At 40.4% G+C, this 13,982-nt stretch overlaps 1 protein-coding gene and 1 non-coding gene across 2 annotated transcripts in view; one reads left to right on the top strand and one right to left on the bottom strand.

Moving 5' to 3' along the window:
* The window catches only part of LOC140487787 (receptor-type tyrosine-protein phosphatase delta), a 2,436,480-nt gene that overhangs the window by 2,404,778 nt on the left and 17,720 nt on the right, over positions 1-13,982 (bottom strand). The window lies entirely within an intron of this gene.
* Positions 10,450-10,536, top strand: trnal-caa (transfer RNA leucine (anticodon CAA)). The gene has a single exon. It is a non-coding gene; the product is annotated as a tRNA-Leu (tRNA).

Below are 13,982 nucleotides of genomic sequence, written 5' to 3'. Positions count from 1 at the left end.
TGCAGGGCATGTCTTATGAAGAAAGATTGAGGGAGCTCAGGCTTTTATTATTGCAGTGAAGAAGGATAAGAAGTGACCTGATAGAGGTATACGAGATGTTGAAAGGTATAGACAGAGTGGATAGCCAGACACTTTTTCCCATGGCATAAATGTCTATCACAAGGGGTCATAATTAGCAGCATGCAATCATCGTTAGCAGTAAAGAAAAATCACCTTTGCCTCATGCATGCTTCAATTACGACCAGACTTCACTATCCCAATGCACACTGAAGTTGAAGCAGGATAACCTGCAAGGCTACAGACCAGGTCCTGGAAAGCAGGATTGTAATCAGTAGTTAATTTTTCAATTGGCACAGATGAAATTGGAGAAAGGTTTAGGGGAGAGGTCAGAGGTAGGTTCTTTACACAGAGATGGTGGGTGTGTAGAATGGAGTGCCAGCAGTGGTAGTAGAGTCAGATACATTAGGGACATTTAAGCGATAGGCACATGGAAGATAGTACAATGAAGGGTATGTAGATTAATCTGACTTTAGAGTAGGATAAAAGGCCGGCATAGCATTGAGGTCCGAAGAGCCTGTACTGTGCTGTACTGTCCTATGTTCTCTGTTCTATGAGAGCGAGGTGATCACTGATTAAGTAGCTGAAAATTGTTGGCTCTGGGACACTACTATGGCAAGCTTCTGCAAAGATGTTCAGGAGTTGGTATAGCTGGCCAACAACCACAATTATCTTCCTTTGTGCAAGGTATGACTCCTACCAGGTGCTAATTTTTCCCGATTCTCACTGAGTCCACTTTTGCTCAGGCTCCTTGATGCCACATTAAGTGCAGCCTTGACAGCAAGGGCAGGCATTTTCACTTCCTGAGTATAGCTCTTTTGTTCATGCTTAAACCAAGGCTGTAACGAGGTCACGAGCTGAGTGATCTGGGTGAAATCAAACTGGTTGTCAGTGAACAGGCTCTTGGTAAGTGCTGCTTGATCGCACCTTTGATGACACCTCCTATCACTTTATGATCACGAGTAGACTGATGGAACACTAATTGGCTAAATTGGATTTGTCATGCTTTGTGTGCAGGATGTCTGAGCAATTTTCCATATTGTCATGTACATGCCAGTGTTGTAGCTGTAAAGAATAGCAAGTTCTGGATCACAATCTTCAGTACTGTTGGCTTGCTTCAGAATTAACTAATTTAATTTTCAAAAGTAATTAGCAAGATGCATAAATTGATGGCAGTAAAATATTTCACCATTGCCTCGTACATATTTTAATTACAACCAGATTCACTATTCCAATGTACTCTGAAGCTGAAGCAGGATAACCTGCAAGGCTACAGACCGGGTCCTGGAACGTAGGACTACAATCAGCTGTTAATTTTTTCAGTTGGCATAGACACAATGGCTTGAATGGGCTTTCATTATGCTGTAACCTAACTATGGTTCTGCTGTTTAGCGAGCCTCATGTTCTACTCTAGCAAACCTGTGACAAAGGACTTCAGCTGTGTATGTCTTAAGTTGAACCAAATTTTGGTCCCTTATCACCCTGTGCTTTCTGATATATATTGGCACTCACACAAAGAAAACCTTGATTTTACAAATACTCATTCTTCTTTCAGAACGCTTCAAGGCCTCACCCCTCCCTAGAACAGAACCATGAGATATTTGTGTACCTCTAATTCCACTGTCTTTTGCATTCCCAATATTGCAGGCTATGCCAAAGGTTTTGTAGACCCAAGTTCCCACATTCCTTGCTTCCAACTATCTGCCTCACATAGCCATCTCCTTGAAGATGTTACTTAAACCTACCTCCAACGCATCTTTTATTCATCTCAACCAATATCTTTTGGAAGCAAAATGTCTTATTTTGGTTTATGAAACTCTTGTGAGAACACCTTAATATGTATGAGCAGAAGAAGGCCATTCAGCCCATCAGCCCATCTGCCATTCTCAGATCAGCTGTGATCTCATTATCCTTAACTCAGCTTTCCTAACTTTTTCACATACCATTTCACATACAATTGTGGGCGGCACGGTGGCACAGTGGTTAGCACTGCTGCCTCACAGCGCCAGAGACCCGGGTTCAATTCCCGCCTCAGGCGACTGACTGTGTGCAGTTTGCACGTTCTCCCCGTGTCTGCGTGGGTTTCCTCCAGGTGCTCCAGTTTCCTCCCACAGTCCAAAAGATGTGCAGGTCAGGTGAATTGGCCATGCTAAATTGCCTGTAGTGTAAGGTAAGGGGTAGATGTAGATGTAGGGGTATGGGTGGGTTACGCTTCGGCGGGGCGGTGTGGACTTGTTGGGCCGAAGGGCCTGTTTCCACACTGTAAGTAATCTAATCTAATCAATGATTCTGTTCCTCATTAAAACACTGTCTATCTCAGGCTGGAGTATACCGAGCCTCAACAACGCTCTGCAATATAGAATTTCAGAAATTAACTACCCTCAGAAGAAATTCCTCATCATCTGTCATACGAGGGTGACCCTTTATTGTGAGATTATGCCCTCTGGTCCTAAACACTCTCATCGGAGGAAACAACATTTTCACACATACCCTGTCAAGTCCTCTAAGGATCTTGTATGTTTCAATTTTTCGTCTAAACCTCAATGAGTATAGACTTAATCAATACAGGAATATTTCAGTGTGTTAAAACATCAGCAATGACTCATAGTCATCTTTAAATTTTGTTTTTAACAATACATGTCACTTTTTTTTTACGCTGCCATTTGGACTGAAGAGCTTCCAGATCCACCAGCTTTTAACTTTTCAGAATTTCTCCACCTCGCTCACTGCATGTCGAAGATCTAAATGTTCCATTAACTATTAAGATACATGAAAGTTACCATCTTTCTCAAGTTAAATCTTTCATGGAGCTGTGTGCATCTCCAAAGTGATGTTTTGCATGTGTTTACTAGATTAGTTCCCTTCAGAAGCTGAAGGCAAGAAAAGCTGCCCCCTTGAAACTTCATGTCAATTTTAGCTTTCAGTTTCCATTTTGAATTTTCCAAGTACACAATATCTTCCTTTATATGCAAAGATTGCTCTGTCTGTACTTATTTATATGCCATGACATTACCATGGAATTTGTCATGCTATGGTAGCTGATTAGGAACATAGGATCATAGAGACATAGAGATGTACAACATGGAAACAGACCCAAAGATGTGCAGGTAAGGTGAATTGGCCATGCTAAAATTGCCCGTAGTGTTAGGTAAGGGGTAGATGTAGGGGTATGGGTGGGTTGCGCTCGGCGGGGCGGTGTGGACTTGTTGGGCCGAAGGGCCTGTTTCCACACTGTAAGTAATCTAATCTAATCTAATCTAAAACCCTTTGGTTCAACCCATCCATGCCGATCAAATATCCCAACCCAATGTAATCCCACCTGGCAGTACCTGGCCCATATTGCTCCAAACCCTTCCTATTCATATACCCATCCAGATGCCTTTTAAATGTTGTAATTGTACTCCCCTCCACCACTTCTTCTGGTAGCTCATTTCATACACGTACCACCCTCTGCGTGAAAAGGTTGCCCTTAGGTCTCTTTTATATCTTTCCCCTCTCACCCTAAACCTATGCCCTCTACTCCTAGATTCCCCCACCCAGGGAAAATACTTTGTCTATTTATCCTATCCATGCCCCTCATAATTTTATAAACCTCTAAAAGGTCACCCCTCAGCTTCCAACGCTCCAGGGAAAACAGCCGCAGCCTGTTCAGCCTCTCCCTGTAGTTCAAATCCTCCAACCCTGGCAATTTCCTTGTAAATCTTTTCTGAACCCTTTCAAGTTTCACAACATCCTTCCAGTGGGAAGGAGACCAGAATTGCACGCAATATTCCAACAGTGGCCTAACCAATGTCCTGTACAACCTCAACATGACCTCCCAACTCCTGTACTCAATACTCTAACCAAGAAAGGAAAGCATACCAAATGCCTTCTTCACTATCTTATCCCCCTGTGACTCCACTTTCAAGGAGTTATGAACCTGTACTCCAAGGTCTCTTTGTTCAGCAATACGCCCGAGGCCTTTACCATTAAGTGCATAAGTCCTGCTAAGATTTGCTTTCCCAAAATGCAGCACCTCACATTTATATAAATTAAACTCCATCTGCCATTTCTCAGTCCATCAGCCCTTAGATCCCATTGTAATCTAAGGTAACCTTCTTCGCTGTCCACTACACCTATTGGCGGCAAGGCAGCAAGCACTGCTGCCTCACAGCACCAGAGATCTGGGGTTCAATTACCACCTTGGGCGACCATCTGTGTGGAGTTTGCACACTCTCCCCGTGTGTGCGTGGGTTTCCTCCGGGTGCTCCGGTTTCCTCCCACAGTCCAAAAGATGTGCAGGTTAGGTGAATTGGCCATGCTAAATTGCCCATAGTGTTAGGTGAAGGGGTAAATGTAGGGGAATGGGTTTGGGTGGGTTGCTCTTCGGAGGGTCGGTGTGGACTTGTTGGGCTGAAGGGCCTCTTCCCACACTGTAAGTAATCTAAAAAAAAACCTCCAATTTTGGTGTCATCGGCAAACTTACTAACTATGACTCTTATGCTCAAATCCAAATCATTCATATAAAAATTTGAAAAGTAGTGGATCCAGCACTGTTCCTTGTGGCACTCCACTGGTCACAGGCCTCCAGTCTGAAAAACCACCCTCCACCACCACCCTCTGTCTTCTACCTTTGAGCCAGTTCTGTATCCAAATGGCTAGTTCTCCCTGTATTCCATGAGATCGAACCTTGCTCACCAGTCTCCCATGGGGAACCTTGTTGAACGCTTTACTTGAAGACCATATTGATCACACCCACTATTCTGCCCTCATCAATCCTCTTTGTTACTTCTTCAAAAACCTCAATCAAGTTTATGAGACATGACATCCCATGCACAAAGCCGTGGTGACTATCTCTAATCAGTTATTACCTTTCCAAATACATGTACATCCTGTCCCTCAGGTTTCCCGCCAACAACTTGCCCACCACTGACGTGAGGCTCACTGGTCTATAGTTCCCTGGCTTTTTCTTACCATCTTTCTTAAACAGTGGCACCATGTTAGCCAACCTCCAGTCTTCCAGCACCACACCTGTGACTATCGATGATTCAAATATCTCAGTAAGAGGCCCAGCAATCACTTCCCTAGCTTTCTACAAGGTTCTTGGGTACACCTGATCAGGTCCTGGGGATTTATCCACTTTTATGTGTTTCAAGACATCCAACACTTCCTCCTCTGTAATACACACCTCACATTAATCTAAATTAAACTTCATCTGCTACTCTTCGGCCTATTGGCCCACCTGATTAAGATTCTGTTGTTCTCTGAGGTAACTTGACCACTGTATCTCCAATTTTGGTGTAATCTGCAAACTTACTAACTATACCTTCTATGTTCACATCCAAATCACTTATATAACTTTGATCATGTGATTTACCACTCAACAGGGCAATGATTTTCAGGCACAGAATAAGTGACCAATAGGAGAAGCACATCTAATACAGTCTTTTCAAATGGTTACTATATCAGTAAGTCATTCTAATGCATTCTCAAACCATGAATCCTAAATGTTTGCCTGGTGGAGTGAGTTAGATTTGGCTTCCATGTGTTTATTTTCATAGTAGAAGAGAGGTGCCATCAATAAATTCATAATTACATCTTTTAAAAGTTCAGTTGACTAGAAGTACTAGTGAGACCAGGAAATGACACAAATGTTACAATTATACACCTTAATATCCTTTCACATCAAAAATGAAAAATGTGGACAAATTTGTAGTTAATTAATTTTGCCTTGGCAATCTACAGATATCGGTAAAGCACATTTTGCAGAGAAACAAAGAACTAAGTTTTCCCAAAATATTAAGTCAGCAAAAACTAAACCACTGTAATCAATGACAGAATTAATATAATCCTAATTTCAGAATACTGCATTGCCACGTATTTTTGAGAGATGTAAGGTGCACCTAATGTAGAACACAATATTGCAAGCAGGTATGACATCAAGTCAGGTCAAATGGGAGTACAAGTGCTTTGATGGTTGAATATCACTCTTTTCAGGAGCGTTAATCACCACCTTGACCCAAGGATATTTCACTGATTGGGAATTCCCACGTACATGTCCAGTGACTTCCTGGACAAAAATGGAAACTTGAAAGTTGAGAACCTCTCTGAAGCAGCCCAGTCATCAGTAACACAGACATTAGGAGGTAGCTTGGTCTGTAGACTCTTATCACAGGGAAGTACCTTCTTCTTGCTCAGATCCTTCTGTGGCTTTCTCCCATTTCCCTACCATATGGCTGACTCTGATGTTAGTTGTTGAGCACAGAACAAAGCAAGCCAAATATAATTATGTGAAGCAAATGGTAACAGATGAAGTTATTATAACTCAACATCTCAAAGTGGGCAATCATTTTTGCATTTCTTCTGCAAGAAACACCAACTTAAATATGCAGATTGCAGCAACCATTCATTACATGAAATTACCAGTGACCATGATGAGAAATTTGTAAAAGCAACTTGAATAAAACAAAGGGCAAACGCTTCACAATTGCAAACACTTAAGTGCAAAGTAACTTTAACACTCACTTGATATTCTCCAGGGCAAAGCAGTCCAGTTGATCAGCACCCTATTGATCAACAATAAATACGGCTCTCAATCAGCAGCAGTCAATGTAGTGTGTACCATCTGTGGAATATGCTGCAACAAATCACGAGGGGTCCTCTGCAGCACACTCTAAACCATGGTGTAGTCGGATCTGAACTATAAATCAACACTTAGAGGAACAAATGTGCAAGAACACCATCGTTTATACTTCTAAGTCAGAGAGATCAATATCTCAGGGACACGGATTTCAAGTAAGTGAATGAAAATGGTACCATGTTTCCTCCTTATCCTTCTATGAGTCTGTGGTAAGGTTTGGATCTCACTGTCTGACAGAATGTTTAAGGCAGAAAATCTCATTACATCAAATAAAAAGCTGCTGCTGGAAGTCCTGCAGCCGATAGGATCATGAACTAATGACTGAAAAGACCTTAAATTTAGCAGGTACACAATTGGCCCATTGGGTGTTACCTTATTCTTTCATTTTTTCTATGCTTCTGCACAAAATGCCGGTTAGGCCATAAATGTAATATCATGTGTATTTCTAGTCACTCCACATAGGAAGGATGAGACTACACTAGAGAGGGTGCAAAGGAGATTTACCAGTATGCTATCTGGCCTGGACAATCTGTGTTGAGGAAAGATTGGATAGAATGGATTATTTTCTTTGAAGTAGTCAAGGCAAAAGGTGTATAGGATTGTGAGAGGCATAGATACAGTGGATAAGAAGGCACTTTTTCTATTAGTAAAGTAACCACTAACCAGAGGGAACAGATTTCAGTTAAGAGGTTAAAGTATAAAAGAGAAGAGTTAAGAAGAATTTGTCTTAACTTGAAGTTGTAGACATTTGTAACTCAGTATGAAAGGGTGGTCAAGTCAGAAATCTCAATATTTAGGCAACAGTAATAAATTTGCTTAAGTTGCCATAATATCTAGGACTATGGGAAAAAAATATGGAAAATGGGATTAATGCAGTCAGATTTTTGTTGATTGACACAGACACAATGGGATAAATGGTCTCCTCTGAAGTAAACGCCTATGACTCAATGAATCCTAACACCAAGTTATTTATAAGGCATACCTCAATATGACATAGATAGCTAAACTGCTTTTCTATATTATTGATACTGAAACTCCCTAAACAACAGTATTGTGGGAACACCTAGACCATGTAGACTGTAGCAGTTCAAACATAGGACTCACTACTAACTGCTCAAATACAACTATGGATAGACAATATACCTGTACACCATGAACGGCGACCCTCAAAAGACTATCGTACCTATCACCTATTTGCAAGGCATAATAAAGGGTTAGTGATTACTTAGAGCAAAGTTACTGATATATGTTTTGCAACTGATTGGTCAAAGAACACAGTGACAAAGAGAAACCACAAACTGTAGCAGTAACCCATTAACTGCTTATCCACTAAGCAGTGACAGGTTAAAATTAGTTCAAATGTAACTTCCTTTGCCAAAGCAAAGACCTTGAAACGTAAAGCTTTAAGCCTCTTCAGAGTTATCAGGCAATTATCATGCAGCACTTCAAGGGGTCAGATTTCTTGTAGAGATGTACAAGATGAATTCACCACACAAAAACTTGAATACTCTCTCCCCTTGGTTCAAGTCTGTTTTTATCAGTCATGAAAAATATCAATAGAGACACATTACTCTTCAACAAAGCTACAGCAGAGTTTTGAAGCAAAACTTGCTAGCTTGCAAAACTCAGCAGGTGTCTTCTTCACAACTCACTAGACTCCAACATTAACTCTGCTTTTTCCCCACAGATTCTGATAGACCTGCTGAGTTTCTCTAACAAGTTCTGGTTTTGCTTCAGATCTCCTGCATCTGCATTGTTTTAATACCGTGGAGTTTTTTTTTTGGCCAGAACAAAACAGAACTGGAATCGCATCCAACAAGCAGAAAATCTGATTTTTTAAAAATGTATTTGTCAGCATCAGTGCCTGTTCCTAATTGCCCTTGAGAAGGTGGCGGTAAGCTGTCTTTTGAACTACTGCAGGCCATGTGCAATATGATGACTCACAATATCATTTGGGAGGAAATTCCAGGATTTTGTCTTTGTGACATTGAAGGAATGACTATATATTTCCAAGTCAAGATAGTCTGAAGGCAAACTTGGTGCCTACTTGTTGCCCTTGTCCTTCTAGATGGAAGTGGTCAGAGGTTTGGACTGTGCTGCACAAGGATCTTTAGTGAATTTCTCCAGTGCATTCTGTAGCTAGTACACATGGTTGTGGTGTATATGCTTTTGGATGTGGTACCAATTACATCGGCTGCACTATCCTGGATGGTTTCAAGCTTCTTGAGTGTTTTTGGAGCTGCACTCATCAGGTAAATGGGGAGTGTTCCATCACAATCCTGACATGTACCTTGTAGACAGTGGACAGGCTTTTGGGAGTCAGGTGGTGAATGACTCAACACAATATTGTTAGACTCTGAACTGCTCGTTTAGCCATTGCCTTTACGTAGCGAATCCAATTGAGTTTCTGGTCAATAGTAAGCTCCAGAATGTTGATAGTCAGAGATTCAACGATTGTAATAGCACTCAAATGTCAAGGAGTAGCTGTTAGATTGCCTCTTATTAGAGATAGTCATTGTCTGCCATTTGTGTCGCACAAGTATTACTTGCCGCTTGTCAGCCCAAACCTGGACATTGTCCAGATCTTGGATTGCTTCAATTTCTAAGTTGTCATGAATGGTGCAGAACAATATACAATTCTCAGCAAATATCCCCACTTCTGATGTTATGATGGAGGAAAGGTCATTGATAAAGCAGCTGCAGATGGTTGGACCTAGGACACTATTCTGAGGAACTCTGGCAGAGATAGCTTGGAGCGAAGATGACTGACATCCAACAACAACAACCTATGCGCCAGGTATAACTCCATCTAGTGGAGAACTTGCCCCCTGATTCCATTGATTCCAGCTTTTCTAGGACTCCGTGATGCCACACTAGGTTGAATGCAAACTTAATGTCAAGGGCTGCCACTCTCAACTGGAATTCAGCTTTTTTGTTCATATTTCTAATGAGATCAGGAGCTGCATGGCCCTGCTGGAACCCAAACTGGGCATCGCTGAGCAGGTTATTGCTGACAAGGTGCTGTTTGATACTTTGTTGATGACACCTTCTATCATTTTTCTGATGGGGCAGTAATTGCAAGGTTGAATTTTCCTTGTTTTTTTTGTGTACAGAACATGCCTGAGTAATTTTCCAGGTAGATTGTTCGGTGTTCTAACTAAAGTGAAAGAGCTTGGCTAAGAGAGGAGCAAGTTCTGGAGCACAAGTCCTCCGTGCTTTTCCTGGAATCTTGTCAAAGCCCATAACTGTTTCAAAATTTTGTACCTTCAACGGTTTTTTTTATTTCTAATACAGTGAATTGAACTGGCTGAAAACTGATAATTTGATATTAGGGACCACTGGAGGAGGCTAAGATGAATCATCCATTCTACTCTTCTGGCTGAAGTTTGCTATAAATACTTCAGTCTTGTCTTTTGTGCTGTGCTCTTTTATCATGGATGATGGGGATACTTATGCAACCACTTCCTCATGTGAGTTGTTTAATTGCCCACCAACATTCATGACTAAATGCAACAGGATTGCAGAGCTTAGATCTGATCCATTGGTTGTGGGATTGCTTAGCTCTCTCACTTGCTCCTTATGCTGTTTGGCATGCAACTAGTCCTGTTTGGTAGCTTCATCAGCTTGACACCTCATCTTATGACTGGTACTGCAACAGGTATACTCTTCTGCACTCTGTCGAATCAGTGTTGAAATCCTCTGGCTTATTGGTCATGGTTCAATGGGTGATATGCTGGGCCATGAGGTTGCAGATTGTGCTCGATTACAATTTTGCTGCCGCTGATGGCCAAGTGGTTAAGGAATTGGATTCAAAATCTAATTGGGGTTTCCCCGTGCAGGTTCAAACCCTGCTCACAGTAAAATAGTGTTGCATTTGATTGAAGCTTGAAAAACCAGTGTAAAGTACTGCATGAATCTAAATCTCACAAGAACTAATTTAATGGCAGGAAGGCAGCAGCCACAGGATAACATTCATTCTTAATTCTTCAAAGCTGCAACAAAATGCAATACAATAATAATCTCTGAGAACAGTACTAGGAACCAGTTTTTAATTATCAATGAAATACATATAAAAACCTTAGTTATCACACCAGTGGGATATTTTCAATGTTTTCAATGGGGTATCATATTAAAACCTGTTGCACAAAACAATATCTCATGGGGTTAGGTAAAATCATAGCATATATTATGTCTGAAGTATTGGTTAAGGACTGGTAAACAATGACAGGAATTCAGATTGACAGGCTGTAACTAGTGAGGTAAGTGAATCTCAGCTATTTAAAATCCATATTGTGTACTTGAATGAAAAAGTTATTGATACATTAAGCTTCCTAAAGGTCATAAGAACAGAAGAGATAGAAAACGATCCAGCTTACTCCACCATGTGTATGGTCATGGCAGATCCAATTGTAGCTTTAATTTCACCTTCTGGCTTATCATTTAAATTAGATTCCTTTTCAATTAGACGTGTGACTATTTGAGGCTCAGTTAAACAATTATCCACCACCATTCAGTGCTCTCCAGGGAAGGGAATTCCAAACACCAATAGCCCTCCAAAGAAGTAAAAAAAGGAAATCAGAAAACAAATCAGAAATTACTAAAAAAAAACACAGTAGGTCTGGTAGCATCTGTGGAGAGAAAGCAGAGTTAACATTTTGACTCCAGAGACCCTTCTTCAGCCCCCTCAGAATAAATGCTCTTTATCTCCATCTTAAATGAGAACCTCATTATCTTTAAACTTTGACTCTGGTTAGTTTGCAATCCCAGGAGAAAGTTCTTTTCAGTCTCTACTGCATCAAGTCCCTTGAGGATCCAATATTTGAGCTAAATCACCTCTCAATTCTTCCAAACTCCAGTGTTGCCGACCCACCTTGCTGAACCTTCACCCCAAGAAATAGCTGAGCATACCTTCTATAAACTGCTTCCAATGTAATTACTGTGCAAGTCTGTTATAATGTGGGTGTGAGGGTTTTGAAAAGTAAAACTGACTTATAATTGGACCATGTTATAAAACTGACAACCTGCACTTACACTCCTCTAGCCAATTGCTGACAAGGTAAAAACCACGTTCACCTGTCCAAAAGACGAAGATTTCTCCTGAACCATATTTTTCTTGCTTAGATTATAAATGGGAACTTGGACTGCATTACCACATAAATTCCAGAACAGTTTTTCAACTTAGAAAATCAAAGTGGCACAGATGTTTAGCTGTACAAGGCACTGCTGCTGTTGGAGTAGAGTAGAGAGACTGATACACAGTTGAGTCAGAACAGCAGTTTAAGTCGAGGGGAAACTGCCCAATTACATCTCTTAGATTGTTCAGCTGCAGTTTGCCATAAATCTGTAAGTGCAGAACAGTCAGAGACCTCCAGGTCAGCAAACTGACAATATCCCTCTCCCTTCTTCTCCCAGTCAGAGCATGTAACAAGAACACAAGGAAGATGAAGGAAAAATTGCAGCAAATAAAGACCGAGGTTGACCAGATCAACTATTGAAGTGAAGAGTGACCATCACATTACAGAGAACAGTGTGTCAGCATTGCTAAAATCAAAATGAACTGAGACACATTTGTGATCTAGACTTCTAATCTTTAGACTTCATTTTCAGATCTATATTTTCTCCCGTGCCGAATATTTGCATCAAAACACTTGCCTTTTGTCTGTGTTAATACTAACTGTGTGTGAATGCATGTGTGTGTGTGTATGCATACATATATTTGGAGTTTCTAAAAACATAGACATTAAATCTCAGAGTAGATTAGGAATTCTTTCTCACCATTGCCATTTGGCAAAGAATAATTGTGTTATAATAAATACAGTTAGTTCTGATAATGACAAAAACCAGTGTGAATTGTCTTTGCCCTGTATTAGGTAGTCATAAGACCAGAAGTTAGGAGGAGCAGAATTAGGCCATTTGGGCCATCAAGTCTATTCCAACATTCAATGGTGATATGCACCTCAACTCCATTCTCCTGCCTTCTCCCATAATCTTTGATCCCCTTCGTAAATTAACAATCTGTCTTAAATACACTCAGCCTTCTGTGGCAATGAGTTCCAGAGAATCAGTGGTATTGTCAACTGATTACTGTAACTCAAGAAAACAGGTCATCTTGGAGGTCTAATTGGGATTGTATGCATCTTCTGAAAGCTTGTAGAGAAGCAAAGCATGTTTTTGGTGCATTCTTCACAGTTAAATTATGACACAGTCAAATCTAGTAATTTTAAGCAAGCTCATTAACTTCTTACAATTTCAAGTTATGTTCATCATCGTCTTGCTATGAAATGATACTTTTGTTCCCAAGTTTTGATTTTGTTTTTATCTGCATACAGTTTGGATTGCGGTTTGTGCTTGAGATACACTGAGACAGTCCAGAACACTGAAAAATTGTCAAATGATCTGGTGTCATAGATTTTAAAATATGTTTGATTTGGAATCACACTCCAAGGCAAATGCATAATGCATCCAAGGAACATCTCCTGTAATTGCATCCCAACAGAACAACCTGATCAACCTTTCAGGAACCATCTTAAGCAGGGATCAACTTATGTGGGGAAGGTTTATGGTAATAAAATGTCATCTACCTGTAAAATTTCAGCTAAATTTTCAGTTATAAATTTCAGCTATAAAATAAAACTTTTCTTGATAGATATTGAGTAAAAGCTCACAATCTGATCATTTCAAAGTTGTGGTTACATTGTTAAAAATCACAACTTTAAACTGAAGCAGCTATAAATGGATCAAGTTTAAGTGATTTAAAGGTTACCATAGAAATTCATATTAAAAGTCAAGTTAGGTTCTTTCAGACATTTTGTGCTCAAGAAAAACAAACATACAGACTAAAATGTGCAATGCTGTGCACTTCTGTCTGAAAAGGTGGCAAAATAAAATCCATCAAAACAAAATAAACATATCTGATCCTTCAAATCCTTGCTTAGAAGAAATCAGCTCCAAAATATTCAGTTGAATGGTGCACATTCAAAATGGCCACATACGTAAGTAAGGTAACACTTAAAACAAGATAAATTTACTTTCTTTTATTTATAAATCCAATGTGAAAATTACGCATCTGCTGAAGTTTTAATTGACCAGGCCCCATCTAGTGGCAGAAGTTGATCCATGCAGTTCGAACTCAAGCCCAGATCCATGTTCATTGACCAATTGCTGCCACTGGTTGAAGCCAGAATTTCAGTGTAAACTCAGAATGGGAGCCAGGAAGAGTGGACAACAGAGACTTTTAAAACCAAGAACAGAAACATAGATGTTAGGAGGTAGGGAGTTGTGAGGTGGGGTGTGTGAGTTGTCAAGA

The sequence above is a fragment of the Chiloscyllium punctatum genome, chromosome 2 (genome assembly GCF_047496795.1).
Source record: "Chiloscyllium punctatum isolate Juve2018m chromosome 2, sChiPun1.3, whole genome shotgun sequence".
Lineage (NCBI taxonomy): Eukaryota > Metazoa > Chordata > Chondrichthyes > Orectolobiformes > Hemiscylliidae > Chiloscyllium > Chiloscyllium punctatum.
Note: the sequence above shows the minus strand (reverse complement) of the source record. Positions and strands in the feature narration are given on the sequence as shown.